Source organism: Neolamprologus brichardi, chromosome 10 (assembly GCF_056152115.1).
Source record: "Neolamprologus brichardi isolate AB-2024 chromosome 10, ASM5615211v1, whole genome shotgun sequence".
NCBI classification, from domain to species: domain Eukaryota; kingdom Metazoa; phylum Chordata; class Actinopteri; order Cichliformes; family Cichlidae; genus Neolamprologus; species Neolamprologus brichardi.
In genome coordinates, this window is record NC_142113.1 from 8,196,932 (window position 1) to 8,211,322 (window position 14,391).

At 40.0% G+C, this 14,391-nt stretch overlaps 1 protein-coding gene across 3 annotated transcripts in view; it reads left to right on the forward strand.

The window, feature by feature from the left end:
- Positions 1 to 1,638: 1,638 nt before the first annotated feature.
- Positions 1,639 to 14,391, forward strand: part of srrm3 (serine/arginine repetitive matrix 3) — a 111,851-nt gene continuing 99,098 nt past the window's right edge. Inside the window, exons 1-2 of one of the 3 annotated variants that reach the window (XM_006799582.3) lie at positions 1,639 to 1,887; positions 3,597 to 3,711. The gene's annotated coding sequence lies outside the window, so the exon portion shown is untranslated. The remainder of the gene's footprint in view (positions 1,888 to 3,596; positions 3,712 to 14,391) is intronic. The other 2 variants (XM_035911446.2, XM_006799583.3) reach the window with 2 other exon arrangements.

The following is a 14,391-nucleotide window of genomic DNA, read 5'->3' on the forward strand; positions in this document are numbered from 1 at the left end:
AGATGAATCTGCTGTGAAGTTTTTCTTTTGGGAGATATGACTTCAAAATTAGAAAGTGAACTGGCCCGCTGTGGCATACAAGGCTTAGTATTAAATCCTTCACGCAGAAATACTGTGAAATCATCCGTCTATGCAGTAGCGGTTTTTGATACGGGCGACACGGGTGGTTGCCCGGGGTGGCATCGTGGTGGGGGGCGGCATCACGGGCAAAAAAAAAATGCTCGTACTCATGCTGCCCCAACATCAGCCAGCGCATATTGGGAATGGCATAGGCACCGAACAGTTTTCTATCGCCCATTTGCTGGGAGTAAGGGCGCCCTTCGTTTGCGAGGTGCGCCTGCTGCTTGCGGCACAGGGAGGAGAGGTCGGGGCGGCGGGGAATTCTCTGGCTGGCTGGAGCAGCATCTAATAACCAACTCGCAAAATAAAACAAAAATAAAAACAAAACAACAAACATGAAAACACCAGACATCATGATACATACTTATAATTTGCACCAATGTTTTTTCGAAATTCTATGCGCGAAAAGTGAGCGCGAGAGCCCTCGGTGCGCCTGCTCGCTGCTGAAGTCAAAGTAAACTTTATTGTCATCTCCACTATACAGTCCAGTATATATATAGAGAGACGAGACGACGAGGCTCCAGTTACAGCAGTGCAAGGAAACAAACAATAAATATAAGAAGAGTAAGAAAATAAATATACACTTTAGGACCAGGGGTGAAGGGATCAATAAAAATTTAAATTTTATAATTTACAGTTTGATGATTTAAAGTCTCACACACAACCGGTCAAAAGGGGAGGGGGGCCGGCTGCTTCCAAATAGAGCACATTTCATTCATAATGCTGTAAATCCAAGCCCATTATGTATTCATGATTTGAATCCTGGGTTGTGTGAAATCCCAGAAATAAACCCTAGACAAAGTGAATCTGTGAACTAAGGTGTTGGTCTATTAGGTTATGTTGTGGCAATCCTCGGGTTGGGGGATTTGTGTTCATACTGGAGTGCAAAATTAAAACCAATGGAAGATGGACAAGAAAAGTTCAAAGCCATCAGGTGCTCAGTTTAGAAAAAATAGAAAAGAAGAGGAGGAGAAACGAGCAAAAGATACAGGTAAGCAGATGTGTCATTGGATAATGGCAGGTCATCCTGAAACAATCAGAATCAGAATACTTTATTACTAAGGAAATTATGTGGATTACAGTTGCTAAAAATAGTAACAGTAACAGACTAAACTCCAAACAATACATTATGTTACAGATTTTAATATTAATTAGTCATTGTCAATTGTTGATTTGTCCTGTTCTCATTGTATGACAAATTATGATGGCTGTTTGTTTGCCGTTTGCATACAACACATACTCTCTCTCTCTTCATATGTGTGTGTGTGTTTCTCTGGTGAAATTCAGTATGGTTCTGACAACAGTTTTGTGTTAATGTACAATCCTTAATATGTTTTATATGTATGTGTGTATGTGTGTGTGGGGGGGGGGGGGGGGGGGGAGAGGGGGGCGCCAGAGGGAGTGTTCGCCCGGGGCGCCAAACAGACTAGGACCGCCACTGCCTCTATGTGTCTCTCTCGCTTACTCAGTGTGCTTGGCTCCGTGCTGCAGTGGCTCCTCCGGATTCATAGAGGGCGCTGTGCTGCAGACAGGGTCTGACAAGCGCAGCGTAGGGGTTTTGTTCCCAGAGCTCCTTGGTGCGCTGTCCACTTCAGCACCACAAAGCCGAGTGGAGGTAGCGGGCTAGCTAACACGGGCGGGACTGAAGATACGGCTCAACATCAGCACCAGCGCCAACCCGAGTGCCAGATACAGAAAATACTGAAAATTAGCCAGCGATATTCGACAGAAACACCGACAGCAACGAGGCAAGCGACTACAAAAAAGGTAAGAGTTTTCGAAGAAGCTCAAATAAGATCAAGTTGGTGGATAATAACGGGCATCCCAGAAGAAAAACGCGCTCCCCTTCCCTTCCTGCTTCATAAATACTGCATGACCTTATTAAGGCTGTGTTTACGTTAGCTTCCAGTCCTGTTTGCACAGCACATATTCGTCCTATTGCGAGTTTGTTAGACACAAAGAGGGACACTTCAGTGGTATAAAGCTGTAGGGTGACCGTATGGGCAGCCTCTTCTCGCTTTGCAGATGGTGCTGTTTTATAACTCGTCGATTTCCGCCCGCTTGCTACCCTGTGACCAGCTGCTGTTTCCCTTTTATTCCCCTCTGTCCTGGCTGCGGGACATTTAATATCTCCGCTACCGTTTTGTGAACCGAGTGGCGTGTTATGTGGCTAAACCGCCTCCGGTGTACCGCTGTTCATTTGCGGAATTAGCAAAGACTGACACAGCAGCAAATTTATCTGTCAAACTCTGGTTGCATATGTGCATTTGGGTTAAAGGAAATATGTGTAAGAGTGTACAGTTTACTAGTGGATACTTAAAGCTTTCCTATGGGACACCATAGTGATTGTGAATACTTTATGAAAGATATCTATCTATCTATCTATCTATCTATCTATCTATAGCACTGTAAAGCTAACGTGTATTGCTGTGCTTAAAGCTTTCCTATGGGACACCTTATCAGTGATTGTGAATACTTTATGAAAGATATCTATCTATCTATCCATCCATCTATCTATCTATCTATCTATCTATCTATCTATCTATCTATCTATCTATCTATCTATCTATCTATCTATCTATAGCACTGTAAAACTAACGTGTATTGCTGTGCTATATGTGTGAAAATGAACTGTGTGGTAGGAAAGACCTAGAGAAGAATCAGAGTTGAAGCAGATCCCATAGGGATTAGCGTTTGGGTTTTTTATTTTTTATTTTTTAAAAACATGTTTTTAAAGCATTTATATAATATAAAAGTCGGTATTGTGAATATCATCATACATTTTAATGTATGATGGTTTCATCACCTTTTCCAGGTGATGTCAAATCCCCCTGTGTAATGGAGCAAATGTCATAACGTTTCTTCTTCATAATAGTGATATATGTTTAAATATTACAGAGTGAATACAGCATAATATATGCTCACTGAAATCCCTTCTGTGATAGTCTGGTGACTGTTGCGGAATTTCCCCCTCCTGCTTCTTTAATCCATGAAATTGAAATGTTATAATGTTACACTGGAAATGAGCCAAAGACTTGGTGGTTCCAGCTTTAAATGTGTGGACGTGTTGCTTTTCTCTTATAAATGGTTGTAAATTCTATATTTTACAACTGCTTGTCAGACAAAATCATCTCTCTGAAGATGTCCCCTTGGGCTTTGGAAAAATGTCACAGACATCTTTCTGTGCTTGCTAAACCAAACAATTAAATAATTAAGGAATATGATCTAATGGCAAAAACCTACAATCCATCATACTGCTGCTTAATTACATTGCGATATGCAGCTCCTGGGCAAAACTCACAAATCCTTCTGCTCTCCGTGCCCACATAGCAAATCACTGTTTGCCTCAGTCCTTATGAAAACCCCATGAATCAGTAATCAGTGCTCTCTTTGTGATCGGGCAAAAAGAAAAAGCCAGCAGGAGTCGAGTGAGTGACAGGACATTGGCGGTGCTGACCTGATACTCTGTTATATAGGGCTTGGAGCGGCGCCTTGCTGGCCTGGCCAAACGAAAGTACTGACTGTATCTCTGAAAGAAGGAGGCTTCCATTTTGCCACAGCGCTGCCATCGGTGAGATAGGCCCAGGTGAGGTAAGAGGCTGATAGAGGGATTAGCTAGTATTAGGATGTGGATGCTCATAGTGGTGTGAGAGAAATGTCACTCACTCCCACTCTATCTTCCCCTGCCGTCTCTCTCTCTCTGGCTCCACAAAGCATCTGTCTCCTGCTTGCTCTGCATTCACATTGATCCTAGATGAGCAGTGATACCCCACCGCCATCGTCCCCACCTACCCTCTCTCCGCCAGCACCACAACCACTCTGCAGCATCTCAGTGGTTCTCCTCACTGTCCCTCATCGCCAAATGCCGCTTCATGCCTCCCTGCACTCTCCTCTCATGGAGACACACACACACATGCTTGCTGCTGTCCTGATTCCTCCTCCTCTTTCTGCTCTCCTAATATACTTAGATTGAGTAAAAATGAATACTATATGAAGCAAACTGAAATAATATTAAAAGATTATGGGAAATACTGAACAGTGTTATAAAACGTGGGACTGGACAAAAGAACTATCCCAAGTATTTCATTTGTAGTGACCATGAAGAATACAATATGGATGTTGTGGCAAATAGTCTCAATGAATTCTTTGTAACTGCTGGACCAAATTTAGCAAGAACAATCACTGATCCTGGGAAAGCACAGGAAAAATCGGATACACTGATTGACAGAAATCCATATTCTATGTTTCTCACAGCTATTGATGAAAATGAAGTTTTTGAAATTGTCAAAAAATGTAAAAATCAGAAATCTTTGGATTGTAATGATATTGATATGATAGTGGTTAAAAGAGTCATTGAGGCTATTATAAAACCGTTTACATACATCTGTAATTTATCATTTCAAACTGGTCGATTTCCAGACAGAATGAAAATAGCAAAAGTTATACCTCTGTACGAATCTGGCAACAAACACTATTTCACAAACTACAGGCCTGTCTCTTTACTACCTCAATTCTCAAAAATTCTTGAAAAACTGTTTAAAAACCGACTGGAAAAATTTATAGATAAGCATAAACTACTCACCAAGAGTCAGTACGGATCCAGATCAAGCAGATCAACATCATTGGCACTATTAGATTCAATAGAATACATCACAAATTCCATAGACAAAAAGCAATATGTGGCTGGGTTATTCATAGACTTGACAAAGACATTTGACACAATAGATCATGATATATTAATAAGAACTGGAACGTTATGGTGTCAGAGGGGTAGTTTTAGATTGGGTCCGGAGTTATTTAAGTGACAGGAAGCAGTTTGTGAAATTAAATGGTGGTTGCTCCTTATGTATGGACATTGCTGGTATGGACATTGCTGGACCCAAAACTGACCCCAAGGGTCAGTTTTGGGTCCAAAATTCTTCAACTTGTACATTAACGACATCTGTAAAGTGTCCAAAGTATTAAAAATGGTTCTCTTTGCGGACGATACAAACATTTTTTGCTCTGGTGATGATCTGCAGAATTTATTGGAGGATATGACTAATGAAATAAGTAAAGTGAAGTTCTGGCTTGATAAAAACAAATTATCATTCAATTTGAATAAATCTAAACTTATGTTATTTGGAAATAGTAGTTTAAATACAAATGCAAAGATTCAAATAATTGATTGGTGTCGATATTGAAAGAGTCAGTGAAAATAAATTTCTGGGGGTAATAATAGATGAAAAACTTAACTGGAGAGCTCACGTAAGATATATTCATTCCAAAGTATCACAAAGCATTGCAGTACTAAACAAGGCAAAACAGGTATTAGACAGAACATCACTTCATATTCTCTACTGTTCACTGGTTTCACCATACTTAAGCTATTGTGCAGAGGTCTGGGGCAATAACTATAAAACCACATTACATTCACTTTTTACTCTTCAAAAAAAAAAAAAGCAATTCGAATCATCCACAATGCAGGTTATAGGGAACATACAAACTCACTATTTTTGCAGTCTGAAATATTGAAAATTGACGATCTAGTGAAATTCCAAACAGCACAAATTCTATTCAAAGCAAAAAATAAAGAATTGCCAGGTAATATTCAGAGTATGTTTTTTTTTGAAAGAAGGAAGCTATAATTTAAGGGGTTTTTGTAACTTCAAAACAGGGAAGGTCTGTACTACAAGAAAAAGCTTTTGTGTTTCTGTTCATGGAGTGAAACTGTGGAACAGTCTGAATATGGAATTAAAGCAATGTCCAAGCATAAAACAGTTCAAAAAGAGTTATAAAAATATGATCTTCTTGAACTATAAAGAAAAGGGAAATATTGAAATTAAGTGAATGTCTCTATTTAAAAAAAAAAAAAAAATTCATGATGTTATATTATAGTATATAGTATATCAGAAATCTGTTCACTATATTTTATTACAAATTATATCAGTAAGGAAGCTGACTAAATATTAACTGATAATTTATGGCAAAGGGGTGGGATTAAATAAGTGTTTACTTCTTTCCACTCCCTTTCAACATGCAAATTAATCAGAACGGCAGCTATATTGAAATGTATTGATTTTTTTGTGTAGTATTTTTTTTCTCTCTCTTATTTTCTTTTCTAAATGTACCTGTATATTGTTTACATGTTTGAAATTAATTACCAATCAATCAATCAATCAATCTCCCGAAGAGCCAAAACTCTGAGAGTAGAAACAGGGTAGGGTAAGTAGCATTGAAGCAAAACAACCAGACTTTGTCTCACGCAGTCATCTGATGATATTTATAAAGAAACTTAAAGCACAACTGGAGGCATGCCAAATAATTTTTAGTCAGAAGAAGCAGGAAAAATCAGCCCGATACATCACTCTCCGATTCTCCTTGAATCTGCTTATCCTACTTCAGTTGGCTGATAAGGGCCTGGCGGTGTGACTGCAGGTGGTAACGCTTAATGTTTTATTTAAAAGCCTTGTCAGTCTTAGTTACTGTCTTAAATCTGGATCCACTTATTTGTAGCTAAAGAGTTCACTTTCACTGCCTCACTATGTGGGCATGGTGAATGCTAAGACACCTCTTTAAAAAAAACGTCTGTTTTCTTCTGAGCATGTGAAGCTAGCTTACATAATCTGTAAAGTTGTGATGAAATGAGCGGGAGATCAAATGGTGGAAAAATTAGACCCACCCACCATATCACCACTTATCACAAAGATATTATAGGCAGCTCATTACTCAGAAGAGGCTTAAATGGTGTAATTACATGACACCGCATTGGTTTTCATTCCATCACTATCTTCATTCACTGTGTGTTGACCCTTCTCACTATTCTGGAGCTTTCCATTTTCCCCTTAGTTAGTGTGTTCATAATGACAAGCTGTAAAGATGCAACAGATGTGTGAACAAAGCAAATAAAGTGCTGGTAACAAATTGAATCCCTGCTATTATCCCTCTTTAGAGTAACTAAGACAATGCACAAATCTAACAAAAGTACCAGACAGCCATGGGTTGAAGTAAACGCTGCATAATTTGAGATGTAAAACTGGAAGGAAGAAGTTTTTGCCACACAGAAAATCTGCATGTGAATTTGGAATGGTTTAATTTTATTCTGATTACTTAATTAAAGTAGAGCAGCACTTTAATGTGCTTCCTTTGGGAGATAAAAGCGACATTCCCTAAGTTTTTTTTTTTAATTCAGTACTTAATATGGGGCTTCAGCACTTTCAGTTAGTGGATATTTTCCAAAGTATGGTCCCACTTTATGTTTCCCCAGACAATGTTTAGTTGCTGAGGTGCAAGGGAAGGATAATAGTAGGGCTGCCACAAACGATTATTTTGACAGTCGACTAGTCACCGATTATTTTTGCAATTAATCGACTAATCAGATCATGCATCCATTGGACGTAAAACGTACAGCTTATTGCACCAGCATGCATCTATATCTATCTATAATTATCATTAGCTTACAGCTTTAAGTGTTTAAGGTATGTGCTAACTAAAAATAAAGACAAGATGATAACTTATTAAATTTTAATGAAATTTGCAGATTGTTTCGGTGAAGTTTAATAAACTCCTTGCTATCTAAAATATAACGGGACACTGGAGTATATTCTCGAGCATCTCACACTTCTGATAATCAGTTGTCTGCTTGACGTTTATTCAGCTGTGTAAAAACTATAACTTTAATCTCAGCCAAACTAATTTACTCAGGCACAAATAAAATACTAAAAAAAGCCAAACAATAACATTTTTAAGTTATCTAAGTGACTTATATATGTTTAACCTGAGTAGCGAAAGACGGTGGTGGGTTTGAAAACGGTTTGCTGGGAGTCCGGTGTTCTCACGGGCTCTAGTGAGCCTTGCCCCCGGCTAGCTATGGAGCTAGTGGGTAACAGACGTCTCAGAAAACGTCAGAGCGCTTTTGAAGATATGTGGTGTCTTGATAAACTGAGCAGATATTTGAGGTTTACACAGTTACATTCTCGCCTGAAAATATGTTAAACGTTTATTTTGTGACCCAGAAAGAATAATAAGAGTAATATTAAAACTAACTAGCTGCCGCCATTGTTGGAAACTGAGCTGGGCTGCGCTATGAATTCTGGGACAGAGCTACTTCTTCTTCTTCGGGGTTTAACGGCAGATGGCATCCTTGTACATGCAGTGCTGACATCTTCTGTTTCAGTCCGTTATTACACTCTTAAATCCTACTACTTATTCCTGCCGCTTTTGTGATCTTACAAAGCTTCAAACGACGTGTCGACTATTAAATCAGTCGTCGACGATTTTGATAGTCGACGTAATCGTGACTAGTCGACTAATCGTGGCAGCCCTAGATAATAGCCCACTTGACTTATTTAACACAGACTGCTGAAGCCTCAGGTCAGCATCAGATAAACTTTGGAATTCACTAGGGGTGGTTGTAGCTCAGGTGGTAGAGCAGGTCATCTACTGATCGGAAGGTTGGTGGTTCGATTCCTGGCTTCCCCTAGTCTGCATGTCAAATATCCTTGGGCGAGATACTAGATACTACTAAGATATTCATACCGATGCATTCATCGGAGTATGAATGTGTCTGAATGTTAGCTATAAAGCACTTAGAAAAATGTGCTTGGGAGAATGCACAAGTGTGAAGTATGTAAAGTGCTTTGAGTGCTCAGATGAGTAGAAAAGCGCTATATAAGAACCAGTCCATTTACCACTTTTACTCAGAACGAGGCTAGTTGGTAAATTACTACTTGCAAAGAGGGGAGGTTTCATACGGTGACCAGCATACACAAGCGGAAACCTTACATCAAGCAACAATGCTCACGTGGCCGCATGGATACTGTTTGAAGACAGGCTTGAAAAGCTGATACCTTTTATTTGTCTAATGATTACAGAAACTCTATATGTGTGTCCATCAGCCTGTCTGTCCAACTGTGCTCCATAGTGATTAATCCAGTCCACTTTACATTTGCTATCAGTGGCTCCCCTTAACTGACTGCTGTTTGTGTGTGTAAAGGTGTGGAGCACAGACACACACACACACAAGGATTCCCAAACCTCTGAACCCAAAGTTTCACATTACATTCTAAATTGGTCCATTGTACTCATTGTATCAGTCTTGTTATACCCAAAAAGTGACGTTACCACAGCTCCATAGTGTTTATACCCACACAGGGCGCAAGTATTGGCTACAGTATGATAGGTGTCACCAGGTAGATAGGTGCCTGCGTGAAATGGGGTAAGTCGATAGCGTGGGTTTTCAGGCAACTCACAATCTTACAGGTTGATACAGACAAAACAGTTTGTATGAAAAATAAATTATACATTTGACTTCTTCTTGTGTTTGAAGAAGAATCTGATATGATAGCCAGTATACACTACTCTGGCTGCAGTCCTTGAAAGGCTATCATCGACTTGATGCGGTGTGTTGTTGCCATCATGAAAGCCTGCAGTAGCCCACTGGTAAGCAGAATGCAACGCCTTCCTCACTTCTGTTAAGGTTACCTGAGATTAATTCTCCCCCGTAAGCAAATCCCCTCTCCCGCCCTCTGGCCTCGCAGCAGGGCCTATGCCACGGCGCTCAGGTTGACAAAATAGCATGCCGCTCTTCCCACATTAAAAGCACATTCATTTTGAATCCCCCCCCTCTGAGTACACACACACCCAAACAGATACATTATCTCCCTGTCTGTGTGACTGATTCTTCCAGGAGTTTGATATTTTATCTCTTTCTCTTTACAATGTTGCAGCAGAGCCCATGTACGATCATGTGCAGTTTGTTTTGTATATTTCCAATGCTACTCTCTATGGGAGATTGTATTATTTTTGTTCCATTCTGCTTCCTCTAAGGTAGCTCGCACTGCATCCACAACAAATATTGGAGAAGGCTTGTGCAGATATAGAGTGTGACTCACACTGACAACAAAATCAGAATGGGAATCTCTTGTGTATTGCTGAAGATGCCGAGGTTAGGCTTACGGCATCAGTTTGCAGTTCTTTCTCTTGTAATGTTCTCTTGAAATCACACTTGACATTGAGAAGTGATTAAGTTTTCCTTACAGTGGTTTGGATTCAAAATCAGTATGTGTGCAATGTAACTCCAGGTTTGAGGTCAGCCTCCCACTGTGAAAAGCATTTAGGTAACTTGGAAGATCAAGAGAACGCCTGCTTCATCTTCCTGATCAAAGAGAACTTAGAGATTCATCCTCATCAAGAAGCAAAAAAACACTGGATAAAATTTAGATCAAGGAGTAAAATCTGAATCTGAATAATTCAACCCAGGCTTCTTTTTTTCTGTGAAAATTGAGAGGGGGGTGGGGGTGTATTTCTAATGAACTTGGTCCCTTGCAGAGTGATAACTGCTGAATAAGAGAATGTTTTATTTATTAGTTTCCATCTGAAGTATTACTAATAAATTTAGAAATTAGCAGGATTATTATCCATAAGAATCAGTGCATTCTTTTGCACCAGATTTTGAGAGCTGGCATGTACATGTCAGCATTTGTGTGAGAGACACAGAGAGATGTGATAAAACAGGCACATGAAACTGGATTATTGAAGTCAATATGGTCGTGAAAAATTGCCACACTCTTTTCGATTCGGGCCCGTTTGAGGCTGTCACACGCTTACTGTTTAAAGGGCACTATGTGACTGCTTGTTAGCCATCTTTGGGCTCTCTGTGTGTGAACTCTGTGTGTGTGTGTGTGTGTGTGTGTGTGTGTCCCCTAGGGATCCCCTTCCTCTATCCCACTGACTTCAGAGCTGCTTTGAAGTTCCTTCTCAGAGGAGAGGTGAAGGGGAGAGAAGTGAGGGGGGAGAGCCTGACACAAAAGATGGGCACTGGGATGGGAGAGTAGTTAAAAATGCTTCATTTTTATTTCTGCACTCGCTCTGCTCGTCGCTGAGCCCTTTATTCCTTTTGTAATTTGAGAATGATGTCATTGTCCACATGGCGCTCTTTGTATGACAAACTAGAACTGTGTTGCAGAGGCGAGTGCAAAACCAGAACTCAGTTAGAAAGCGAGTAAAGCCAGGGGAGCACTGTGTTAGGAATTTACAGCATATTAGGGTGGTCATGTAGCTGCACTCAGTCAGCCGATGAATAATGGAGGGGATCAGTGTCTAGTTCCGTCAGGTGATCCTGGTGTATTTTTCAGGAGCACTGTATGTGTTTATGTGTGTGTTTGTGTGTGTGGGTGGGGGTGATGGTGAGAAGAATGGAAAGAGGCGCAGTGAGAAAGAGGCGCAGTGAGAGCAGCTGCTGCTCTCCCAGCACACCCTCCACACAAAACCATCTGCCATGCTGACTCCAGAGAACACACACACACACACACACACACACACACACACACACCAAACCTTCTTATTGTCTTCACTACACATACAAAGAAAAGTACACTCTATCTGTCTATTATTTTATTATTGTAGATCAGATTCATTTCAGATTCTTTTTATTATGATTTTTTTTACTATTACTATTTTACAAACTCACTATTTCTTGCACAGTGTATGCATAGTGTAGATGACAAAGAAAGATTTCCTAGTTATCCTCCGATGCGTGAAAAATATTGACTGAACTTTGAACATGTAAATTAGCACACCAAATCTACACCTCAGCTATTTAGCTCTGCTACATGTCACCCAATTCAAAACACACACTGTAAATGATGATGATGTTTTACTGCACACAGCCCATGCAGTGACAGCATGTAATTGTTTGTATTTCTTAGTGTTCCTCAGCAGGCTCACTAAACCCAACCTCTGTGATAGATAATGTAGATAACACATAAGTGCGAGTGGGAGAAATTATCCTCTCAGCAGCCCATCCAGTGCTGTCATAATCCTGAGTGGGTAAATCGGTGGAGAGGATCGGGCAAAGATAAGATGATGACTCAGGGAGAAGCCATCACTTGAGGAAATGAGACAGAGCCTCAATAATGGCTCGTTTGGCAAATTGCTAACCTCCGTGTCTCACCCATTAAAAATCAGTATTTACAAGGGTAAACTAATAAACCCCCCACTAGACCCAGCTTGCGGTTCATATAGTTTATTTACATAATATTGTATCCTGGTAATAATTATTTGCATCATGTACAGGCCTTTTTAATAAACACGAGTTTAATTGCTCTGGAGAAACAGCATTATGAGCGTGTGCAATGAGTGACAGTGGTTTACTGTGAGTGAAAGCAGCAGACCGCAGCGGATGACAAAATGTCATCAGCGCTGAGCTGCACAGGGTGGCAGACTTCCATTTATTTACCCTAGAGAGACAAGAAAAAGGCCAAGGACATGGAGGAATAAAAGCAGGAAAAGGTGATGCTGCGAGCAAAAACTGTACTGAAAAGATGAATGCAGGCTCTGACCTTTCCTATCTTTTTGTTCAGAGCATACTGGGAATTCATATTGACGATGCTTGCTGCAGTCACCGTGCTGCTTTCGCTATTTAGAGCAGGTCACACCTAAAAAAAACTGTGTTTCCTTTATCCTCGGCTTATAGCTGGTGTACACTGTTAGAAGTGAATAGTAGATTGACCTCAGTGTAAAATGAGCCCGAGCTCAGTTTAGAGCTGGATTGCTTACTTTGTGTTCTGGTCATAGTGGTGTGTGTTCATTGCATATTCACTGCAGCTCATAAGAATACTCGTCTATATAGCTGTAATGGGGGAGGGGTGAATCACCCCATCATCATTATGTGAAACTGTGTGTATGTGTCTAAGGTAAGACTAAAACTAAGTTACTTTTTTTTAGAAATCAATCCTGTTTCTCCCTCCAAGTGAGAAAACACTTGCACCTGCACCCGCACCTGCCCACTACCTAAAGAGGTTGGATACTGTCTACCATTGTGCTTTACGTTTTATTACTAGCTATGGAAATCATGTACATCATTGTTCTTTGTATGCTGCTGGTAAATGTCCATCTTTGTATATATGCAGACTTTCCCATTGGTTGGTCTTTATCTATAAATCTCTCCTTGGGCTGGTTCCCTCTTATTTATGTGTTTATATGTGTAAAAACCACAACCAATACATTCTCACAATATCATACAAATGATTGTCCCAAAAATCAGAACAGAATTAGGGGAAAAGGCTTTTAAATATGCTCCCCCTGCTTCCTGCAGAACTGAAATGATCAGAATTGGTTACCTTGGGGGAGTTTAAGTCCATCTTAAAGGAACGAGAGAATAACTCTTTTACTCAGTGTGATTGTTTTTAATGTCGCTCTCAATTGATCTGTTATTGTATAGTTTTCACATGTTTGTATGGGATATTGTATTTGTTTTAAATGTTATGTACTTATGTGGTACATGTATTTTGACTTTTGTTGCCATGATGCCAGGTCTCTCTTGGAAATGAGATTTTTAATCTCAATGAGATTTTTTTTACCTGGCTAAATAAAGGACTAATAATTTTTTTTTAAATGTGTGTGCGTATATGCATGCAGTGGAAAATACATAGTTGTGTGTGTGTGAGACTGAATGATCATCTGTAGTCAGACTAACAAGCAAATGGCTCTTGTAAATAATAAATAGCCTGTTTAACAGAAAGGTCTGCATGGGAGTGTGTGTATTATTCAGAGCTACTTCCCAGCAGCTTTTCTTTTTGATTGCTTTCATAACTCGGATTACAGGTTACTTAATGAAACCTGGTCACTATTTATTTATTTTTTTATCTACACACAGGGGTTAAAGTGGTAAACCATGTTTGAGCACGTTCAGTTACTCAATAATAAAATTTGATAGACAAATTAATGCTTAGTGCCGAATGAGTTCATATTTTGTGATGGCATTGAGAGGCTCAGAAATAAGAAAATAAGTGCATCCTTACACTTAGACCCTCAGCGCATCCTTTTTTCCTCTCATCCTTGCGATGCATTCATGGTGAAGATGTAAAATTGCTGTCGGTGTTTTAGTATCTAGCTAGTGCTACAGAAGAGCAGCAGGCATAAGCAGTAACAGTTTTTTTTAAGTGGGAGGTAATGTAAAATACAGCTTTTAGAGAAGTTTAACAAATATCAGTAAACATACAGACTCTTTCTATGCAGTTTGTCACAACATGTGTCTCCATCTTTACAGTTGTTTTATTTGTTAATGTTCAACACTTAGAGAGATATGTAAATGGTAAATGGTAAATGGCCTGTATTTGTATAGCGCTTTTCTAGTCTCTAAGGACCCCAAAGCGCTTTACACAACCAGTCATCCACCCATTCACACACACATTCACGCACTGGTGATGGCAAGCTACATTGTAGCCACAGCCACCCTGGGGCGCACTGACAGAGGCGAGGCTGCCGGACACTGGCGCCACCGGGCCCTCT